A 23,197-nucleotide genomic window follows, 5' to 3' on the forward strand; every position below is an offset into this window, starting at 1 on the left:
GGTCCACTGGTTCCCACTCAACCAGATACACACTTCACGGGTTCCTCACCAAAAACAAATGGAAGCACGTGATAAATATTAGCTTTGTTGTCCAGCCCGTGCAGTTGACCATACTCTGGTGGACCAACAGGGAAGCCAAGAATGGTTGGCTTTAGATACCCTTCCTTCACTCATTCCATTTGTTAAGAACCTGCTTTGTACCAGGTGCTGTGTTGGGGGGCAGGGCGTCAGCTTTGACACTTGAATGAGTTTTCAGACTAGCAGAGGGAGGTGGGCGTATAAATTTATCAGTGCAACCAAGTGTCATTGGGAAGAAGTGTGTGTGGAAGGTGGTCAAAAAGTACAGACTCCCAGTTACCAAATAAAAGGGCTATGTGTACGCCACGTGCAGCACGGGGAGTACAGTTAATAACATCTGGAAACTGCTAAGAGGGTCAGGCTGAAAAGTTATCGTCACAAGAACGAAAATCGAAACTCTGTGTGGTCATAGATTTAACCAGAATGATCGTGGTGATTCTTTTGCAATATCTGCACATGTTGAATCATGTTATACACCTGAAATTAATATAATGTTAAATGTTAATCCTGTCTCAATTTTTTTAAAAAGTTGGTGTGCAGGAATTACAATGAAGGGATGGGTGAGCTTGTCGGATGGTGTGTGAGGAACCAGGGAGGGCTTTTGCAAGAGATGACATCTAAGGTGTGTACTGGGGGGGAGTTTAATAAATCAGACTTTTCCATGCAGGAGGAGTTTGGGAGGATGGGTTAGAAGCATGGAAGGGAATGGGGAGTGATTAAAATGAAGGTCAGGCTCCCTACACAATCTTTACAAAATGATTACCAAACAGAATGGGCTCACTGGCAGTCGGTCCTGCCTGAAGGGAGTTGGCCACAGATCCTTAGAAGATCGCAGGAAGGTGGAATTGAATAATGGAAAGAAGACTAATGACAAGAAAAAAAAAATAAGTGAGGAAAGTTGAATGGGATAGGAGTAAAGAAAGGCAGAAAGCTTAAGGAATCAATCACATATTATATCCCAAAGGAAGAACCGACGTGGCCCCTATCAGACACAAACCCCCTCAGCCTCACTAGGAGGACATGACAGCATTTGGCGGCACAGTCCATGAAGACTAGCAGCCAACTGCCTGTCAGGTGCAGCCTGGTCCCAGTGGCTGGTGGAGCTGCACCCCGGGGCACAGGCTCCTAGAGGGCTCCAAGGGGCAGCAACAAGGCCCATTTCCCTGTGCCCGTCACCTGCCCACCTCCTTCCCCCAAACTCGTCATGATCCAGCTTTCTCCCGAAGTGGGAAGGGGGCCAAGAGTGCCAGATGGCAGAAAGTCCACAGGGATCTGGCTGCCACTGGGAGACCAGTTGTCTGTTTTCACCGCCCCCTTCTCAGATCTATCACAGCAGTTTGTCCCTGGACGTAAAGCCACAGAAGCACAGAAGTTCAGTGTGAGCAAGAGTGTAAGTATCATCTAATTAAATGGCATTGGAACTGTTTGGATCATCTACCCTCAGCAAGAAAAATATTTTAAGCATGTTGCCTCCATTTATGCACATTCATTTATTTTAAATGACATGTTTATCCTTTTACACTAGTGTGTTTATTTTACAACACACAAAAATTGTATTTAAAAATTAAAAAATAAAGTTATAATATTTTACCTTGTGCACTAATGGATTATCTTTGTTCCTTCTGGGGTATGTGAAATCTATTTTGGGGAAGACCCATCAAATTCAATCAGGTATTTTAATCTCCTCTGTAATTCTCTCCCCCCAAAAAATCTAACTTTTCCTCAAATACTTAGAAGGACACCATTGCATCTTTGGAAATTTCTAGGAGTTCCCTGGTGGCCACGTCCCAGACCCCCAAGAAAGGTGCCTCTGTGCAGAACCACACCTGGAGATGGGGCAGGAACTGGACGCCTGACTGGGCTGCAGAGGGCAGGAGCCTGGCTCCACGCTGGGCGCTCCCTGCATCTCAGCACAGCCTGAGCGCCAGAGCTGTGAAGACCGCAGGGAGGGCCTTTCAGAGTAAATATTATTGTGGCCTCTGGTATGCAGAAAAGCCAGAGGTGCAGCATTTGCCGCTTCCAGGTGGCAGACGAACAAACATGAGAGCAGGGTAGGAGGAACTGGAGGGGTGTCTGGGAAAAAAGAGATCAATAAAACCACACCGCTGTGCAATATTTACTATAAACAGCCCAGGCTGGTTTGGGGTAGGGGGACTGTCAACACCGAATGGTTCTTTCTCAGTGGCTGTGGGAGCAGGTGTTCCAGGGGACAGACGCGTATGCAGTTGCGGTGGGATCTGTGAGCAGGCCCCAACGATGGCCAGGTCACTGAATGCCGCTGTGGCCAGCAGCCAGGGCCCCTGCCATTTCGTAAACACACGTTTGGAGATCCTGGGTTGCCAGTGTGTAAATACTTTCCGACCATAGACTGCTTCCTCAATTCGTCAGCACTTTTCCAAAACACACAAATGCTAGTGGTGGAATTGGTTTGGGGCCAAGAATCCTTAACTGACAGAGAATGCAGAAAGGCCTGAGTAAGATAAAACACAAAATGCAGGCTATCTTTGCTCTAAGCCATCTGAGGATGCTCAGAGAACTGGCTGGAAATGCTTCTCTGTGCAGCTGTTTGCAAAACGATTTGAGAGAGCTTTCCTGTCGAAAGCTAAGCCCGTGGGGATGGAAGCACTTTTTGGCAATTTGGGATAAACTTTCTCCATCTTCCCTTCCTGTGCTCCATTGGCTTTTGAATGACTAGCCTGGGTCGTGAAGCCAGATTTAAAAGGACTGTGGCTTTAATTTGACCTCTTATTCGATAACAAAAAAGCAATATTCCCTCTAGGGTGAGTGCCCCGTGTTGGAAGCTGCACAGGGCTTGGGGGAAAGGCAGAGTCTTCAAAGTCCAGGGAAAGAGGGCACAGCTCAAAGGGAAACAGTTTGGGTGCTAGTTGGGGCGATAGATTTTGGGTAGCTGTTGTTTTGTGCCTGCCTGGAAAACGTTTCCAAACTGCCTAATTCCAGAAGCAGGTCTGGCTGCCCTGGCTGTGGGGTGTGTGGTCCAGATCTGGACAATCACTATATCCCATTTTTCCTGATGACAGTGATTGGTCTAAGGTTAGGGCTATGACCCTAATGGACCTTTCTGAGTTCTGCCATATAAACATGAAGTACGCTTCCATGGTTGCTAAATGGGAGGGTATATATTTGAGGCTCCTGGACACTGTGATATTTCCTGCCCTACGGAGATTAGGATGAACTCAAGAGACAGGCAGAGATGAGCGATGGAGAGCATGGAGTCAACCACATGGAGTCTGTCAGTGAGCTTTTCATCCCCACCATTGAAATAGGACCACAACCTCATGGTGTGGCGAGGCCTCACCCTCTCCGCCATGATGACCTGAAGTCCAACAGCATAGTGTTTCCCCTGGAAAACTCCAGTAGTCTTTTTCCTGCCGTGTCCCTCCTTCGCCTCTCTACAGTTGATTTCCCATATAGCAAAGAGGTCATTTCATTGTTTGCTTGCACATGTTCAAAACATTTATTACAGCCTGTCAGTTCTCCGCTCAAACCCTCCAGAGGATTTCCGTTTCCCTGAGAGCATAGCCAAAGTCTCACGAAGGGTTAGCCTGCAGCCCTCCGCCCTGATCCTCGGAGCCTGTCTTTGCTGTCCAGAGAATTCTCAATCCTCTGACACAGTGCACACTACCAGGGTGGGTGTAAGTGGGTTTACAGTTGTTCATATGGAAAAATATGTGACACAAGAATACATAGTACTATAAGCATAAACTCTGTGTCTTGTGCACTCACAACTGCAAACCTATTTCTGCCCAACCGGTACGTATTTATCAATTCATGTTTTGTCCTGTTCAGTGCTGTACCCAGTGGACCCTGGGGCAGAGTATGCACCGTGAATCCTGATGCTGGCCTCTCGGGTACTGGTCCTCTCAGCTCGCCCATCCGTTCTGTTGGCTGTTCCCAAGGCCTCTCCAGCCACCCGTGCCTGCAAATTCCTCCTTATGCATAAGCTAGTTTGGGTTGTGTTGGAGTGATGCAAAGTTGGGGCGCCCCTGTAAATCCCTAAAGATGAAATGTGTCCATCTCCCCTAGGTTTCTGATGCTGGTTCAACCCAAGTGCTCTGAAGATGCCAGTGGCTGAACCTCCCCTGGCTGAACCTCCCCGAGTCTTAGAGCTTGTTAGTATTTGTCATAATATTATTTATGTTTAAATTGGGTGTTCTTGAAAGTTCTGTTAGCTCCTAAGCTTGAGTCTTGGTATGTCTTCGGGTCAGTATTCTCTTATGGGAATTTAAGTCTGAAATCAAACTTAACCTGCTAAGCAAATGGAGTTCAACTTAGAAAACTTCTAAGTTAAATTTCAGATGGGTAACTCTTTTGTAAAACGAGAAACAGTGTGGTGTTAAGAATCCATCTCTTTATCATCTGGAGGGTAGAGGGCTCAAGTTGGATGGTGGAAAGGAAACATCCAAGAATCATCTATTTTTTAGCAACAGGTATGTTCTCCATTACTTCCTCTAGGTCATAGACCGCTGGTTTTCCACCTCTGCTGTGTATTAGAATCTCCCGAACTAGCTCTAACATTCCCAAGTGGAAGATAAAAGCAAAGATTTCACTGCCCGTCACGGCTCACGCCTCAGGATATGCGTCATGCTTTTGGTGCTATCACAGCAGATTATCTTAATTGGATTACGTAAATACTGTTTATGGGTGAGCTCTGCAGTATTCTCCCTACATGGCTAGCCTTTCCTTCCTTAAACAACTCCATTCTTGTTTCTGGTTGTAATGTCTGTTGTTGTCTCTATGAGAATTATAATGATCTTCCTCCATTCTTTGTTTTTGACAAGGGTGGGGAGTAATTCTCACATTCTTGCAGAATTTCTGTTTACTCCAAGTCATTTCTTTCCGTCTGTTCTGGAATCTCTGTCCTTATCTGAGACTTGCCTCAGGGGTCTGTTGATGCTTGCTTGCCTGTTTGCTCCTAGGCATTGGATGGGGACTGAAAATCCGACTGGGAACCAGACTGGAGAAGACTTCAGTGAGAGTGTTCCATCACCATCCTTACGAAGGGTCAGAGCTCCTACCACCTTCATTAGATGACAGGCCATCATCTACCTTCACTCTCTGGAGCATGTGTGTGAGACCTTCACAATGCTTGTTTCATTGTGTTTTTTTTTTTTTTTTCAGCCTTGTTAGACAGGTCATGCATGGGGTTTTTGGATACCCAGAGCACAGATGAAGAACAACATGCACGCAGAATGGTCTTAGGCCAGGACCACATCACAGGTCTTCCGACTTCCGACCCAGGCCATTTCCACGCTTTCATATGTGTCCTGACTTAGACTGAGGGAACCACCTGCCACTAGGAAAAATGATGGTCCCAGGTCCACCAGAGAAGACGGGAGACCATAATTCTGTTTACCACCTTGGTTCAAAGTTCAGGTTCACTGCCTGAGTCTACAAAGAAGATGAACTGAAGAGGGAAGCCTGATATAATAAAATAAAAGCCTTTTTTATTTCATTCTGACCTCTCTTTATCTGATCTGTTAAGGCTGCTTAACGTAAGGAGCACGTAAATGCAAAGATGACCACATCTATAGTAGCCATGCAGGATGCTAAAGGCACAGGAACCCTCAGGCACTGGAATAATGAGTGGAGCAGGGAATTTTGTTCCCAGGCCAGAGAAAAAGGCTGTAATAGGTCCATGGGATGGCCTTTGGAAGCCAAAGAGACTGAAGCTCTTTAAGTAGTGAGGTCAGAGGGTCAGCTAATTGTGGAAATGGGGACAGTCTCAGAAATCTTTGTCATCCCTGGCTTAGGGACACACATTTTAAAAGTAATCTGTGCAGTTGCTTTTTCAAAATAGAAAGACCCGGCCAGCTGTAGCTAGTACACATTCCTGTGCTGACCTCCTCGTGAGACTTAGGAACACTGGCAAAGTCCACAGCTCTCTGGCCAAGAAAATAAAAAGAGAATGAATGATATAAAGGAATCCAAACGTGACCATGAGTGGACTAGGTTTGATAAGGTGCAGTCAGAAAACTGCTTTATTTTGTCCAGTTTGGTGCAGGCAGACCTGCTGTCACTCTGTAGGGACTTCATCCCCCAGTGCTGGGAGAGACTCAGGCAGGTCCCAGGACTTTGTCACTGGTGATAGTAGAAAGTCATCCAGCTTCTGAAAGTCCCAAAACAAGTCTTGTTTCAGAAACTGGGCATTTCCACAATTAAAATGGCATCCAGGGCAGGCCTCAAAACCATAAACCTCATCCAGAGGTAAAGCCTGTCTTCTTTGGTTGTGTCTGCTCAAGGTCTGACCCTAGGATTTCCCACCCCCCCTCCTTTTTCTGCCTCATGACACAGCCTCTGGCTTCTCTGGGGCAGAAGTCTCGGCCAGGGAGGTGTCAGAGGGGACCAGAGGCCTTTTTTGAGGAACACACACAACAGGTCAAACATGGGGGTGACAAGGACCACTTCTGCTTCTCTCTCTTTGGGGTACTTTCTGAACATGGGACTTGTGGTGAGAGCTAGGCCATTCCTCTCACCACTCCTGATGGCAATTCCTCCCTTGGTCCTCACATTGGCCTCTCTGCTTGGCCGCTGGGGTCTTCCATGGCCCGCAGGCAGCGTGGCAGCCTCGAGGCACTCACACTCACCGTGGTCCCACTGCTGACTCCCTCCGCTCCTCCTGGTCAGGCTGGTGCCGCTCAGACTCGAGGGGGATCGGTCATGTCACAAAGTCTTCACCATGTGTGGCTCTGTTTCCACAGCGCCTTGTGTGACCTGGAGGAGGACAAGTCCTTTCACCTTCTCCGAGGGGACAGGAGGAAAGGAGCAGCGTCCTGAGGGTCCTCCTGGTCTCCTCAGCACCTAACTCTGTCTTTAGGAGGATGATGGTGTTTGACTCTTTCTTTTCTTTTTTTTTTCCGACCCTCTCAGGTGCTTTATTTTGAGTCCTGCTTTGGACTTCTCGTTTATTTGCTGTTGCCTCGGACAGAGCTTCAGCGGGGCTTCCCTGCAAGGGCTTCGTCACTTCCTGGCCTCTGTAATTTTGTCTTTGATTGTCTCTGTAGACAGGCCTTCCTGATGGTCGCACTCTCCTGTGGCCTCCTAGACCTAGTTATGCTTGCAAATACCTGCCTATTCATGTCTGTTCCTTTCCTTGAGAGCCTTAATCTTAGCTTTTCCCCCAGGGAGCTCCCAGAGGCTACTTGGAACAGTGCCCCTGCTGCCCAGGGAGGGGGACTCCTTTGCTGTAGATAAGAGACGTGATTGACACTTTGATACTCAGCTGACTCCCAATCCCTGCCTCCTTGCTGTTTACCCATGGAAATTTAAGATTTGTACTTGAGCTAGAGCTTTTGGAGACCAAGCCCCAGGGTGTACAGGTGAGAACCCAAGACCTACTGAGTTCCCGGGCTGAGAGGCAAAGTGTCCAGCCAGTCACTCCACGCTGGCATACTCTGCCACCCTCCTCCCCCCTGCTCATTTCCCAGTCCTGAGGACGGAGGGAAGAGGGGGAGGCCGGAGCTTTATTCGATCACTCAACAAACAGGTGTTAGGCAGCTCCCACGTGCCTGGTCTCTTTCTGGGCGCTGGAGTTATGAACACCAACCAAACGGTCCCCAGATAACAGTACCAATCAAGTGAGACACACACCCCCCTCACATCCCCCTTTCAAGTAGAGACTTATGTGGAGTCCGCACAACGGAGAAGAGCAGGACTGTGGTTGCAGCCAATGCCCAGGAAGGTGGTCTGGGGAGAGGGGAGGAGACTGGGTAACTGGGTGCTCCTCGAACTCTGTACCTGTCACCTTGACAGGTACACCCAGGGTGGCCAGATATCCTAAGACTCAACAGTATCTGAGCTCAAAAAACACTTCCTGAGAGCCCAGCTCAATGCAAGAGCCACGGATCTTGACTCTGGGGACATTCTGCTTGGTTTCTAAACCTGACTTTGCTGCTTTCAAGGTGTAGACTCTTATTCAAAGGACTTCAGCCCTCTATGTCTTGGTAGCTTCAACAAAATCAGGATAATACCGCATTCTAATGGTTCCTCGCTCCTTGGTTGTTGGAAAGATGACATGAGCTAACTCACTCACAGCAGTGCCTGACACGGAGTTAACACTCGAGAGCTGTCAGAGAGTACATGTGTCCATGAGTTGCCTTTCAACTCTGCACTGTCCTCCACAGCCGACCTCATTCTTCAGTCAGCGTAGAAGGTGTCAGCAGAACGTGCTTGAAAGTTTAGGAAAATTCTACTTGACTTCAAAGCACTTTGATGAGTGATCATATAAGTCCTGCCTTCTAATGGGCATTACTAAAACTTCAACAACCCTGGACATCAATTGGAGCAAAACTCAGTCAAGAGGAACAGAAGGGAAACTATGTGAGGCCTCATCTCCCTCTGCCAGAGACCCAACTTCTCTTTGCAAGTCAACGACCAAAGAGAACAGAGGGAAGTCGTTTTCATCGGGGTTCTGGCATCGGAAGGAGGTTTTCCTGCTTGCTGAACCCTTAGCCAACATCCAGCAAATGCAAGAATGACAAGGGCTGGAGTGGCCTAAAATAACCCAGAGAGGCACTGTACCTTTGGAATGGGGCAGGAGCTGGGGAAGAGGGTGGGAAGGAACGGGAAAGCTTGCCCGTAGGCTGGGAATGAAAAGCTACAGGATCTTCTCACTATTGCTTATCTTGTAATACTGAGCTGTTCTGTTGCTCAGGGCGCTGGAGACCCACATCCTGGACAGCAGCAAACAGATGGCGGCTGGAGGGCCGGCAGATGACTTTGGAGGGGGCTTCAGCTGGTGGCAGATGCAGCTGAGGCCGGTAGCCACCTGTGCTCTGGTGCCTGAGATAAGCACCTGGCCAGTCTGCCTCCACTCAGGCCACCATTTACATCCACAAAGCCCTAGGGGCTCCAGATCAAGTTGCTAAGCAAGGCTGACATCAGACTCCAGGAAGGCTACTGCTCCCTTTCTGCTCACATTTTAACCAGCAGTACCACCGCCTTCCCTGAGCTGCTGAGACTGAGACTGAGACTGTGAGGACAGGGAGATGAGCTGAGTTCTTGCATGGGTGCCCAGCCAGTGGGAGGAGAGAGGGAGAGGAGGGCCCTCAAATCCTCCACTCCACTGGAAAAAGACCTAGGGCTTCCTGGGAGAGGGTCCATTTCCTATCTAAACAAACAAACAAGCCAAACACAAAACAAAACAGAAAATTGTAGAATAGCTGTTGGGATGAACCAACAAAAAGGACGGTTTGTGTATTGGATATCGACAATACCCCAGCATTAGATCTAGAGATTTATATACGTGCTCTGTTTTTTTTCTTTTTTTCCTTCTCGGCGACGGTGCTTCAAGGTTGAGATTATCATCTTCCCTTTCCAGTTGACAAAACCCAGGCTCTCTGAATTCAATTCCTTGCCCAAGATCAAGTACCTAGATCCAAACGCAAGTCTGTCCTACTGCAAGGGAAGCTTTTTGCTATCATCCACGTGGTTCCCCAGGCTGCTGTCGGACTGGTGTTGGGGAGCTGCTTAAGGCTACGCAGGCCTGGTCCCACCTCTGAAAGCTCTGAACCCTGAGGCAAGGCTGGGGAATCTGCCTCAGCAGATATTTCTGAAGCCCTGCTGGTGACTCGTGTGCTCAGCAGGGCCGGGGACCAGACGCCACGCTGCCCATCCCAGCAGCGCTTCTGTAGCTGAAAGCAGCACTCATGCTAGTTGGGGGCCTTGCACCTGAGGGAATCCCATGCACCGCATCGGCCTTGACCTATAATTCCCTTGGATGCCAAACATGCCTTGGAAGGACCTTGGGGACACCGAGTCTACCTGCTTGCCACTGGGTTCCGTGTGCAGCCGCTGTAAAGGTGGGGTCTGGCCTCTCTATCAACTCGATCAGGATTTCTTCATTTAGCAAACACTTCTGTGGCAGTAACTGTGTCTAACAATGCTTTAAGTGCTTCGACGAAATGCTTTCGCATGCAATCGATTCCCATTATTTGTAGTAGTCACTGTCTGTAAAGTCTCAGCGAGCACGAAAGTTATGTGAATACTCCACCACTGTTTCCAGGAAAGACTCGGCGTTAGGTTCCTGTGAGCCTCTGGTCACGCTTTCCTCGGCCACTTACCGCGCAACTTGTTTATGTGTGTTTTTGTTTGAAGACACCTACCTTGTTTAGTAGATCCGGTTGACTCGTTAATATTGAACTTGTAGCCAACAGGACTCCAACTCGTTCCGGCACAAAGCTGATCTAACATCTGCTTTCTCTGCAAGGCCCATCTCAGCCTTTCGCTCCAGGAACACTGAACAAAGCCCTTGTCAGCCAGCGCTTTCCATGGGGGCCATTATAAAGAAGAGGAACACTAACAAAAGGCACAAAAATGTGAAAACAGGGCACTCACCAAACTTCAGAAGGAGCATGTGTTTACAGTCTGAGGTCTGGAACAAGAAGGCAGAGTGTGGCTTTGTCCCACCTGTGCTGGGAACCGTGCGTGGCGACACAAATTCTTCACCACTGTGCATGTCTTCGAAGGACCATGAAAAGGCCACAAGTCTTGATTTGGGGGTTACAGACAAATGTTAGCTTGTAGGACAATTTGCGTATTGTGAGGATGGACTTTATTAACCTGCCTCATCCTGGCAGCATCGGCAGGAGGTAAGTTGCCCCTCCCCGCCTCCAGTCACGACAACCTTTCGAAAAGTTATTAGCAAATTCCAAATGTGTCACTCCTGTTTGAACAGATGGAAAACTGAGTCACAGACAAGGTAAGTAAGATAGCCGGTAAGGGACAAAGTCTGGATTGGGCTCCACCGTTAGTTACGTAAACTTGCCGCCTGTCACTGATGGCAAGTTGATCTCTGCGGACTGCAGAGCTGACCAGGCTCAGAGCCTTCCCATTAAAGGGATACTGATAGAAGCAAAACGGGGATAAAGATGAAGAATCTTGCCCAGTGGTAGGCGCTACTGGATGGATGTTCAGCAGGCTTGTGGCCTCGGGCTCCTTGCATTTCTCACAGTGCGTTCCAGACTCCCAGCTTCAGAACCGCTTGGGCCGACGCGATTCTCGGAGATCCTAATTTAGCTGGTGTCAGAGAAGGACTACATTCTTAGTAAGTTTCTCAAGTCTGATGTTTTAAAGACTGGAAAGGCACTATGTAAAATTCAGTACCATCCTGAATAAAAATTACACATAAAGATATTTATTTGTGTAATCTGTAGCATTTTGGAGCACCTCAGACTGTTTTTTAAAGGCCACAGTGGCTTTTGTTTTCTTGTTTTTGTAATGGGATTGTGGAGAAGAATGGGTCCAATAAAGATGATTCATAACTCAATTAATATTTCAAAGATTATTTTAAAAAATGGGTTGCTTCAAAATTTTCATACTACCAACAGTGAAAGACAACGTGGTTTACCCAGGGATCACCTTACCTTCTGAAGTGTGGACTCTTACCTGGAACAGACTCATGAAACACTTTGGCCAGGGGAGGAGGCTGTTATCCCTTGCCTATCTATCAACTTCCCCAAGATCTGGCCTTCGAAAGAAAAAAAAGAAAAGACACTGAAGGTTTACTTAAAAACAATGGAGGAACTAGATTAGCACATTAACATTTCTTTTAGAAATCTGAACACTTAAAAATAATGACTAACGGAATGATTGTGATCCCAAAGTGTTCCTTTGCAACTTATTAATAAATTATAGTTCAATAAATACACAGTTAAAAAATTAATGGCTGCTTTTGCAAAATGCTCTTCCTTCAATTCTCTGCTTTTTGCCTTATCATAGAAGACAGGATCTGTGTGTGCACCGACACTTCTTCAGATTTTGTTCTCACTTGTTTAGTCCTGTACAGAAGTCAAGGGAGCAGCAGCTAGAGGGGCTGTAGAAACATTCACCAGCTTAACATTTCCTCCGGTAAGCAAGGATGGGTATGGACTTGCTGCGCCTTCTGCTGTGCTCCTCTTAAAAAATGGAATGCAATGTAATTGTTCCAAGGGAACAGTATGTACCACATCAAAGGACCTAACTGCCACTACCATCCAAGGTTCCAAGCGTCTCCATGGCCCCAGCCTCCGTGTAGGGCAACCTTGCTTCTGTGAGATTTTCTGTCCAGGTAGCAACCTACCAACCTCCTCTCTCCCTGTTAAGCCAGCTCACCCATCCAGCTTGGAAGATGAATGGATGGGGGAACACCTTGTAATCACCTGTGATCTTAAATAGAACCAGAAGGGCTCTGAGCTACGGTCCCTGATGGAGCTCTTTTTCATACCCTTCTCTTCTTAGCAATGAAAGCTTTGGAGATTAAAAAATAGAACAGGTTGCTTTTCATTTACGAACAAAAGGAAGACCACTGATTGTGGCTTCTTCACAGGACAAAAGATGGATGCTGACTTGCCTTCGTTTCCTTGACCTGCTTCCCAGGAGAGGAAGCATGTCCAGTGATTGGGTTACCGACTAGTGTTTGGAAATGAGGACAGCACTGTGGATTTTGTGAAAGGGGATGTAGTCCCAAACGAATGCGCTTCTCTTGATTGTAATGCTTTTCTGGGGCTAAGGGATTTGTTCTCTGGCATTTGGGGCTATATTAGGTAAGAAGGCTGGCTATATAGCAATTGTAAACCTTATTACCATTTCAAGTCTGTGTTACCCCATATCTCAGTCAGTTCTTGCTCCCAGTTAGAGGAGGATAAGAGACTCAGCCTTCTGATAGCCATGACCAAAGCCAGCCAGAATCTAACACCAATCGCTATGAATAATCTTAAGGTTTCTAATCCTTTCGTTGCCAAGACCTGGAAAGTGGTATGAGATTTTGCTTCTGAAACTATTCACACACTTGCTTTCATGAGGACAGTGACCTTTTAATTCAGGTGTTCAGCACCTATATGGTAAGTTCTAGATTCTCAGAGAAGATGCATGATGTGATGGCTTTGAGGGAATTAAAAAGGACTGAAATAAAAGTAGATAATTACCAATTATGCCAGAAGATGTCAAAATACCCGAAAGATTCCCAGTTGCCTTTGGATGCCCAGGTAGAAATTTGATTTAAACTATTCCCTTAGCACATTGGTAGAATGTGGATGTGTGTTTGTGTGTGTGTGAATGTTTTTTGTTCGTTTACTTATTTGTTTGCGTGTTACTGTGCTTCAAGTTGGTTGAGCCCTGAATCGGCCTGTTAAAAAGTAAGCAGGGAGGAAAACAGAGACTTTCTGCTAAAGTTCGGGGCCACCCCTCCGTTTTGAGGACCATGGCAAAGAGATCAAACAGCCCCTGGATTAGCCACTGTGAGAAAGCAAACCTGCCGAGAGCACAGGCCAGGGCTCGTCTCCCCACGGCTTGGCAGTCCCGATGCAGAATTCTCTCCGTGTAAACCACTCCCTTTTCAGAAATGCAAATGCTGTGCAAGCCCTCAGCCTCAAGAAAAATCACCAGCATTCATGTTAGAAAGAAGGGATGAATGCTCAAATTACCAATTCAAAAATGGAACCTATTCAACAACTACACACAGCACTGAGCTGCATGGAATGGAATACCTGAGAAAATATTTAAGTCACACCCTTGGACACTGCGTGATTAAATGTCACAAAGCATAACCCAAAGGTTTCTATCTTTGTAGTGCAAGATTCCAAAATAGTACTAAAATTTAATTAGGAGGTTTTGAACCTTTAGCTGTACCAACCTTTGTCCCTCGACTGAATAAGTAACATCTTAATTATATATGCACTACTCTTGGTTGGGCTCCTTCCCAAATCTGGGGCCTTGGCTCAACCCACTGGGCTGACTCTGCTCTGCTCCATTGTCCCAATCTCCAGCAGGCCAGTGGGACGTGTTTTCACAGTGTCATGGTGAAGGCAGAGAAGCTAGAGACGGAAAAGAAAAATCCAAGACACTTTGAGGCCCAAGCTAGTGATTGTCACATTGTCCCTTCCACTGCATTGTATTGGTCAAAGCAAGTCACCAGACGAGGTCAAATTTAAGGGGAAAGATGGTTGCATCTGTTGGTGTGAGTAGCTGCAAAGTCACATTGCAAAGAGTGTGCACAGAGGGAGCTACTGGAGCTATTATTGCAACTGATCTGCTGTGCTTATTAAAACCCAGTAGATTAATTCAAGACGTGATCATTCAAGATTTATAGATGCTCCAGGTCCAGTGAGAGTAGTGTGTTTTCTTGTTGCATTTCATAAACATCAGTTTGTTGGGCTGTGTGGTCGCAGTGAAAACGGGACACTGCAAAACCTCTAACCAGAAGATCTACTCTACAGTGAAACCCCTCAGGGGCTTAGACAGAAAGGAATGTCATGTGAGCATTTAGAGACCTTGTTTGGGCTCAACCACAAGAGGCCTTTGTTTCCCAACAGTAACAAAGTGGGAAGTGGCCATGGGAAGAAAGGGGAATGGGGACCAGCAGTTGTGCCAGGCACATGCACCCTCTTTGCCACTTCCGCCTGAGGGCATCTCTAACTGTTTGAAACACTGTCCACTGCCTGCCCCTAAGGAAAGAGTGGCTATTGCAGGGGAGGGAAAATTCCTTGGCGACAAGAGCACAAGGTCTAATCTAGTTCTAAGATTCGAGCAGTACCAACAGAACAAAGATTTGCGTGTGTGTCTTCCAGTCATCATCTGAAGCGTTCACACCCCACGATCATATTGTTCAAAGCAAAGCGCATTACCCTCAGTCTCAGCCATAGGTTGCTTTTTTGGAACCATTTTTTATTTCAGATTTGCTCAGTTACTCAGACTGTTAAAAAGCGAAGTACATGTCAGAGCTCTAAATCAAGTCATCTGTCTAGAATGTTCCCTTTGAGGAAAGTTCCTGTTTTCATTCTTTTCACCCCACCCCACCCTTTAAAGAAAAAGACTTAATAAGGTAAATTACTTTCTTCTAACGGCATTCTGGAAAGAAGAAGCGGTCTTTTGAGATACATGTCTCTCCGAGAATGCCAGGAAAAAAAAAAAAACAAGGTACATAGTTGTTATCAACTCCTGCCATCAACATTTTTTAATTTAAAGAAGTATTCGGCTGTCTGAAATTACATTGCAGATTCTAGGGTTGAAAATCTTATGGGTAGAACTGCTTGGTGATATAAAACATCATTTAAAAACTGCTATGCAGCTTGGCATGGGAAGAATGTAGACTGTGAAGAGTAAGAACATGTGGGTTGGGAGAGAAAAGAGGGTGTGTGTGTGTGTGTGTGTGTGTGTGCAGGTGGTGGGTGTGTTACAAGGGGGAGGACCTGTTCACAGAGCAGTAGTTCAGAGGCCCCCAGTCCACACAGGCTACAGAGCCCTGCCGCTCCCTTCTGTAGAGTTTGCAATAGGAGTCTACAAGTGGACATGCCTTTAGACATTCTCAACCACGAACCTAACTTCCAGCAAAATGCTAACCTCGTACACTCAGACCATCATCCAGATTTTTCTTCTAGCCACTGCTTTAAAAAGGTCATATTATCCTCCAATCTAGAAGTTTTCAACCTCTACTATTGACATTTTGGAGCAGAAACTCTGAGCTGAGGAGGCTGTACTGTGCATTGCAGATGCTCATCAGTGGCCCTGGCCTCTCACACGAGTGGCCCTCCCTTTCCCAATGATGAGCAAACTGTCTCTCCACATTGCCGTGTAACCTCTAGGAGACAAAATCACCATTGGTGGGATTGTAAACTAGTGCAAACACGATGGAAAACAGTATAGAGATGTTCAAAAAATTAGAAATACAGCTGCCATATGACCCAGCAATTCCACTTCTGGGTATTTACCTGAAGAAAACAAAAACATTACATTGAAAAGATATATGCCCCCTATGTTCATTACAGCATTATTAATAGTAGGCAAGACATGAAAGAAACCTAGGTGTCCATCCATCAATTGATGAATAGATGGCGAGATATATACAAGGCCTGTCCTGAATAAGTCTGGCCATTGTTAATATAGTGAGAAGAGTTTGTGCGACATCTATGTAACTGGCAGCCAAGGAGAGTGGACTGGAATGTGCATGCATGAACAATGACGACTTTGCTGTACTGGTCAGTGGGTGTGGTAGATGCCATTGAGTGAGTGTGTACTGTGTGGCCATTGCATTCAAAATGACTACACAAATTTGGAGCAATAAATCTGCACCAAATTTTGCATCAAGCTTGAACATTCCTTCGTGGAAACTAGTCAGGTGACTCAGAAGGCTTCGGGGGACAATGAGTGCAGAGCAAATACAAGTGGGGCACAAATGCTTCAAAGATAGCCAAGAATCTGTTGAAAGTGATCCCCATGCTGAAAGGCCTGCAACAAGCAGAGCACCTGAGAAGGCTGAACGTGTATGGGCTGCAGGCCACAAAGATTGGCCACTGACGGTGTGAGAACTGGAAACTGACCTGGGGATTCCAAAAACTGCTGCGTCTGAGATTTTGATGCAGGATCTTGGCATGGAACATGTCATGTCAAAATTCATTCTGCAGTTTCTGCTACTAGAGCAGAAGGAACATCGTCCTGCAGTTGGGAGAACTGTGTAAGGTTGCGACGTGTCTACTTTGAAGGGGACTAAGGCATTATTGTCTTATGTTCAATGTTTCTCGTACCTCATGCCTTCAATAAATGACCATTTTTCTTATTACATGGCTTGATACTTTATGGAAAGACTTCTATATACGTATACGTGTGTGTGTATATACACAATAGATTATCATTCATCCAAAAAAAGAGGGTAATCTTGCCATTTGTGACAACATGGATTGAGCTAGTGGGTATTATGCTAAATTTAGAAAATCAGACAAAGACAAATGCCGTGTGAATGAACAAAATGAATGAATGAATAAAACAAAACAAAAACAAACTCATAGCTACAGAGAACTAGCTGATGGTGGGGAAGAAAACCAATATTTAAAATTTTTTAATTAAAAGAAATGAAACGCAGTTTTCTGAGGACAGCTTACCAAAGCAAGCAAGCAAACAAACACAAGTAAGTGGGTTCCCAGGTAGCTTTCCGCAATAAGGTAAAGTCTTTTCTATACAAAAACATGATATTCTTCCTGCTTGTTAATTCTTAGAATGTTTTCATGCTGACTTGAATTCCAAAACAAATAAATACTATTTAAAAAAATACAAAAGTTACTTCCAATAGTAAATGAATAAGTGACAGCTGATCTTGTCTAAAATATGTTGAAAATTACAAGCACAGATAATTTATTTTCTTCAGTATATGTTTTGTAAATATATACAAAGCAAATAAAATGGCTTCCCGGTATATGTCTATGTGCAGACCAAACATAATTACATAAAATACATAATTAGGTGTGATATGTGCACCTACCTATAATATGTTCTGTGAATACATTTTAAACTTTAGCAGGGTAATCTGGGTTTGAGTGCTACTCATTCGCTTGCTCCAGTCGATGTGTTTTGAAGTGAAACATTTAGGAATGATAGGAAGACAATACCATGAAGAACTGTCTTTTTATGCAAGAAAGGACATTTTTTGGAGCATCCAATAAATATTCTTTGTAAAAATACACATTTTCCCATCTCATCTTGCATTTTTTGACATCTCAAACAAGCCCAGAGAAAGCAAGTACTGGACTCCCGGGAACCCCTGTCACTTTGTAGGAAATCTCAGAAGACAAGGCTTTGGTAAAGCATAAATATGACAGCTAATTTCAGCAGCTTCTGTCAGCCATTAGGCCTTTCATTCACAGGAGGAGCTGAACTGGGAATCCAATCAGAACGGGTGTGGGTGTGAGTTCGTCAGTCTGGCTTCCTTTTATGATGATACTCCTTCAGGGCGTGCAAATCCTGGGCCTCCCATTGGCCTCAGATACGAAGTGTCAGAACTGCAGACCTGCGGTGTGGAATGGCCCATGCACTTTCAAATCGTACAGCAAGCTCTTTGGTGTACGTTTCAAAGAAACGATCTGATCACTGAGCTTGGGCGTTTAATGAAATGTGTGGTCAGAGTGGCTCTTTCAGCAAGGGGTACCTTTCAGCCTCTCCAGGAAAGCTAGCTGTCCCCGACCCTCGCACCTCCACTCCTCAGCACCACCCAATGAACTGGGGAAAAAGTGATAAATTCACCTCCCCAAGTACACCAAGTTTTAAAAGGTTTCTTTTGGAGAATGGATTATGATACAATGGCAGGAAAGCTCCCTTTGGTATTTGGCGGGTGTGTCCTTACGTGCACTGAATCCTGGGGGCTTCCGTAGCCCAGGTGGTGAGTCCATCACGGGATGAGCCCGCCTCCCGGTCCACGGCGTGAAGGTGAAACGGAAACAACCGCAGTTACACAGGGAAAGCTGTAGCGCTGACTCCAGAGGCCACGCAGAGAGCAGGGTGGGATGAGGCAGGGCCTTACACACAAAGAGTAGGGAACGTCTCCCGCAAGGATGGATGACGCTATATCAGGAAATACCCACAAATCCTGTTTTAGAGTCAATTTATTACACGAAAAATCAAGCTAACACATAAACGTTCGCATTACAAGGATTCATTCCATGCCTTTCAAAGGTTTTTGTGTTTCCCTAGGATGTTTAAAACGTAACTGATTAAGCAGGGCCGGAATTTTTCTTCCTTTGCTTTTCTTTGTCATGTATTTTTTCTGAAATAAATATGGATTACTTGTTTAAAGGAAAAATAATAAAAGTGATTTGGAAATGCAGTTTAATTTACAAACGTGGCGTTTGCACACACATTTCTGAAGTACATTTTATTCGCTGTCTTCGAGTTGGGGCCTCCTCCACTGGTAGGAGCAGCTGCGACTTGCCAGGCCTGACTCCGCAGCCATTGAAAAATATACACATTTTATTTATTTATCTTTTAGAGAGTGATTAAGGGAGGGAGAAAGAGAGGGGAAGAAAGGTTGACGTGAGAGAGAACCACGCATTGGTGGTTGTCTCTCGCCCGCGCCCAGACGCAGACGCAGACACAAATGAACCCGCGACCCTTCAGTTTTCTAACTGAGCCACGCGGATCAGGGCTCCGCACCCTTTTTGTGAGATGAGAAGCTAGGTCCAGGGAAGGTCAGCGATGTGCCCACAGGCACAGTCATAACCAGACAGATGGACTCAGAACTCATGACTCTTTATCCCAGAGGAGCACCCTTGAGTGAGAGGGACAAGGAGGTTGCTTACAAGAAGCCGTGTATCCTAAGCTGAGTTACTGGATTCTGGAATCAGCTAAATAGTGTCACCTCTTTGGTCTCTTGGGATGTCCAGACGTATGTGAGACGTCCAATGGTAAATAATGGTACTGTTACCACCACGTTCATTAGCAGGTACTTATTTGAATACCTGAAAACAATTGTCATTACGCTTTTCCTTAGGAAAAATGCCAGTACCGTCTTCGGGATTTTTGTACCATGTATGCCAAAGCAGAATCTGCAGCCGTATTCACAAATCAATTCGCGACACCTCCAGCATCCGTTTTCATGGGAAAGAAAGCAATTAAGGTTTGGAGCAGGTGCTGCTATGACTATTAATTACACACCCTATGGAACACATTGAAATGTGCAGTATGATTCTGTGGAACATCTCATTTTAAATTGGAAATGTTCCCTAGGGGACAGGCTGTCTTAGGCAAAATCAAGGTGTAAATATCTTAATATATGCAATAAAAATTTGAGGCTTTGTGAAACTTAAGTTATAAAAGGACGTAATTTTATTAAATGACTTTAGGAATTAATAACAGGTTATGAACTATTCTGATCCAGCAAGGAAAGACATTTGTGTTTGTAATAAAATGAAGGCGGCGCAAGCACAGAGAGAGAGAACACGCCTGTTGTCCATGGTGGGCGTGGCTCTGGCATGTCCCCAGATCACAGGAGGTGAGGGGAGCGACAGAATGAGAATGAGCCAGTCCACAGTGTGGGGGTGGGCTGCTTTCCTTCAGCCCCGTGTGGGAGCAGTGAACACAGGCCCAGGAAGTAGCTCAGGGACCCGAGTGCAGGTTGTTGCTTCGTATAGCACCTTGAGAACTCACCCTGCCTCTCCCTTTCACCACTGGGGACAAGCCTTGGGGAAAAAAAGCATAGTATTCACCAGTAGGTAAGAGGGAGTCTCAAATTCAAATGTGAGCTCACACCAGAATTAACTCACAGGTTAGGTAAATAAACAATCTGAGAGACACCAAAACTTGCCAACAAAAGAACTAAGAATTTAAAAACAAAAGCAATTCATAGAGAAAAGAGATGGAAGCATCTAAACAACATTACTATGAATAATTTCTTCGTAGGGAGTAAGGGGGTCACACATCCCAAGGACAAACTCTGGTTAGATGAAGAATACTCAGAGAAACTGAAACCAAAAATCTTGATTATTGAAATAATAGTTTCAGTAGATGGGCTAATAGTAGAAGGGACAAAGCTTAAGAGCAACACATTAGGGACTGGACCCGAGAACTTGTCTGGGAAGACAAGTCAAAAGGACAAATAAGTGGAATACAGGAAAATGAAATTAAAAGTCTTAGAGAACATCTCCCATAACTGGAACACTTATCTTAAGGGGGAGAATAGAAAGAAGAAAGGAAAGGGAATAATCTAAAAAAAAAAAAAAAACAGTATGGCAGATTTCCCTGAGTAGAACTATAACACTAGTTGGTTAAATTTTACTTCTACTCTCAGAAATTAATTTTATCAGCAATTACCATAAAATAAGTGAATTACCTTCATCTGCTAAATATTCTCAGACTGAGTAAAACACAAAAACAAGATAATTAAACTACATACCACTTACAAGAGATGAAAACACAACACAGAAAGAAATCTTTGGAAGAACAATCTGAAAAACACTTCCAAAACAGATGAAAACGAAAAACCTCAAGGGAGAGAACATTATATGAGACAAAATAGAATTCAAAGCAAAAAAGGGCATTGAAAGAAACAAAGAGGAGATATATTTACTATTCTGAAGAGGTATGATTATTCAGACATTTATAACATTCACCCTAATGTAACCAACAAATGGCCTGGGCTATATCAAGCAAGAACTGGGATAAGTACAAACAAAAATAAAATTCACAGTCCTAAAGGGAGATTTTAAAATATTTCTCACTGAGATGACAAATAGATACAGGTACACGGAATTCCAGTGACACAATAAATCACTGATCTGGTATGTACATATTACTAGTTATAAAATATTTATACAAAAACCAAAATTATATGTGTGCAAATACATAACATACACTTTTAAAATACACATGGAAGATTCCTAAAGCTGCCCATGCATTAGCATAAAGAAAATTAACAAATTCTAAGATTTCTGATCAAACAAAAATTAGGCCACACTTACTGACGACAATGCAATAAAATCAATATCAAAGAAACAGGAACAAAAAAATCTAAAAAAACCCAACTGGAATTTTAAAGTCTAAATTCTCTCAAATTGAAGTAGGAATTACAAGTTATTTAAAAATGAACTACAATAAGGAAAATATATCAGAACCTGTAGCAAACAAGTAATGCTCAGAGGGAAATACAGGGTCTGACACAAATAATGTCCCTTTTTTATTATAAAATATTTTACTACAAAAGCATAAGCATGTAACCCTGCCAACCACACTCATGCAGGCCTTGCTTCTGCCAGACCCTGTATGTAGTCCTCCATGCCTTCATTTAAAGACAAGGCAGTATTTCTTAATTTACAGGCCTCTAAAACCCAACTCAAATTAGCTTAAGGAAATGAAAGAAAACATATCGGCTTATGTAATTAAGAAGTCCAAGGTAGACTTCAGAAATGGTTAGACCCTGGTGCTCAAAAAATATTGATCTCTGACTCTGCTGTTGTGTCCTCACCTTGAGGCAGACTTTCTCCACATGTCCACAGAAAATTGTCACCTGAAGTCCCTCGCGTATCAGGGAGGGAGGCCTCGGACTGACCCCAACATGACCACTTCGAATGAGAAATGGTTCTGCCCCACTCAAAACAGAAACCCTAAGTAGGGATAGGTAGGAAAAAAATGTCTAATTTAATAGGAAAGATTGAGTAAACTGGGCTTGTACTCAAGAGTGAAAAATATAAAGTAAACCCAGAGAAGTAAAAAATCAAAGTAATTAAGCAAAATGAACTATGAAAAAGTAGTAGGATTAATAAACAAAACCAAGACACAGTACTTTACAAAATAGACAGATCTTTGGCAAGTCTCATCAGGACCAAGAGTGGAAACTGGTACACAAGCAAAATTGGGACAGAGAAAGAATAGAACTCAAGACGTGGATTTCTAAAACTATAAAACAATACTTTTTGTGACTTTGTTTTAAATAAAAGAGAGGATGCAAGTGAAAAAGATAATTTCTGTATAAAATTAAATTTAAAAATTAGTCAAATTTTGGTCTTCTAAAAACTGACATAAAACACCCTCCTCCCCCCCCCAAAAAAAAACCCTGGAAAAAGCAATTAAAGATATATTCCCAATAAGTGCCATTCGCTTTGGAATTTTGACAAGTACATTCTTCCAAACTTTCAAGAAGACATACCTTCAGTATTATATAAACTGTTCCAGAACTTAGAAAAGTGTAAGATCCTCCTAATTCATTTTATGATTTTGGCATAACTCTGATGGCAAAAGTAGGCAAACACAGCATGAGAAAATGATATGCAAAGCTCACATATGAACAAAGGTACAAAATTCCTGAATAAAATATCTACAAACTGACTCCTACAACTAATGAGACAATAGAGCAAGATGTAAATGTAGATAACATTATATTCACTGGACAGAGCCACCTTAAAATGTCCACCAAGGACACCTATTTTCAATAAAAATGCTTAAAAATATCCTAATAAGAAATATGTGAGACCCACGCGGAAAAATCTATGATGTTTCCAAAAAGACATGAATTGACAACAGAACAAACAGGGAATCCAAGTTCCTGTGCAAGATGAGAAAGTCCCATCATCTCCCCTTTTAACTTCCATGCTTCTTCTAGAACTGGCAGCCTGAGATGAGGACGTTACCTCTTCCCTGGAGAGGGATGGCACTCAGGGTAGTTAGTTTCAGGAGGGGACCTTCTGCTTCCTGAGTTCTCTGCGGTAGGACAGGTGGGATGGGTCCTGTCTAGAAGTTTCTCTCATTAAATATATTACATCTCTTCCAAGTAAAGTTACTTCGTTCTCCCCCAGAGAGCAAAGTGCCCCCTCCCCCTTTCTTCCTTTTCTCCTATTTTTTGCTTTCCAACAATTGCATGCCTGTCAGGAGA

This window comes from Sturnira hondurensis, unplaced genomic scaffold (assembly GCF_014824575.4).
Source record: "Sturnira hondurensis isolate 20B ecotype Veracruz unplaced genomic scaffold, ASM1482457v3 Scaffold0008640, whole genome shotgun sequence".
Taxonomy (NCBI): Eukaryota; Metazoa; Chordata; class Mammalia; order Chiroptera; family Phyllostomidae; genus Sturnira; species Sturnira hondurensis.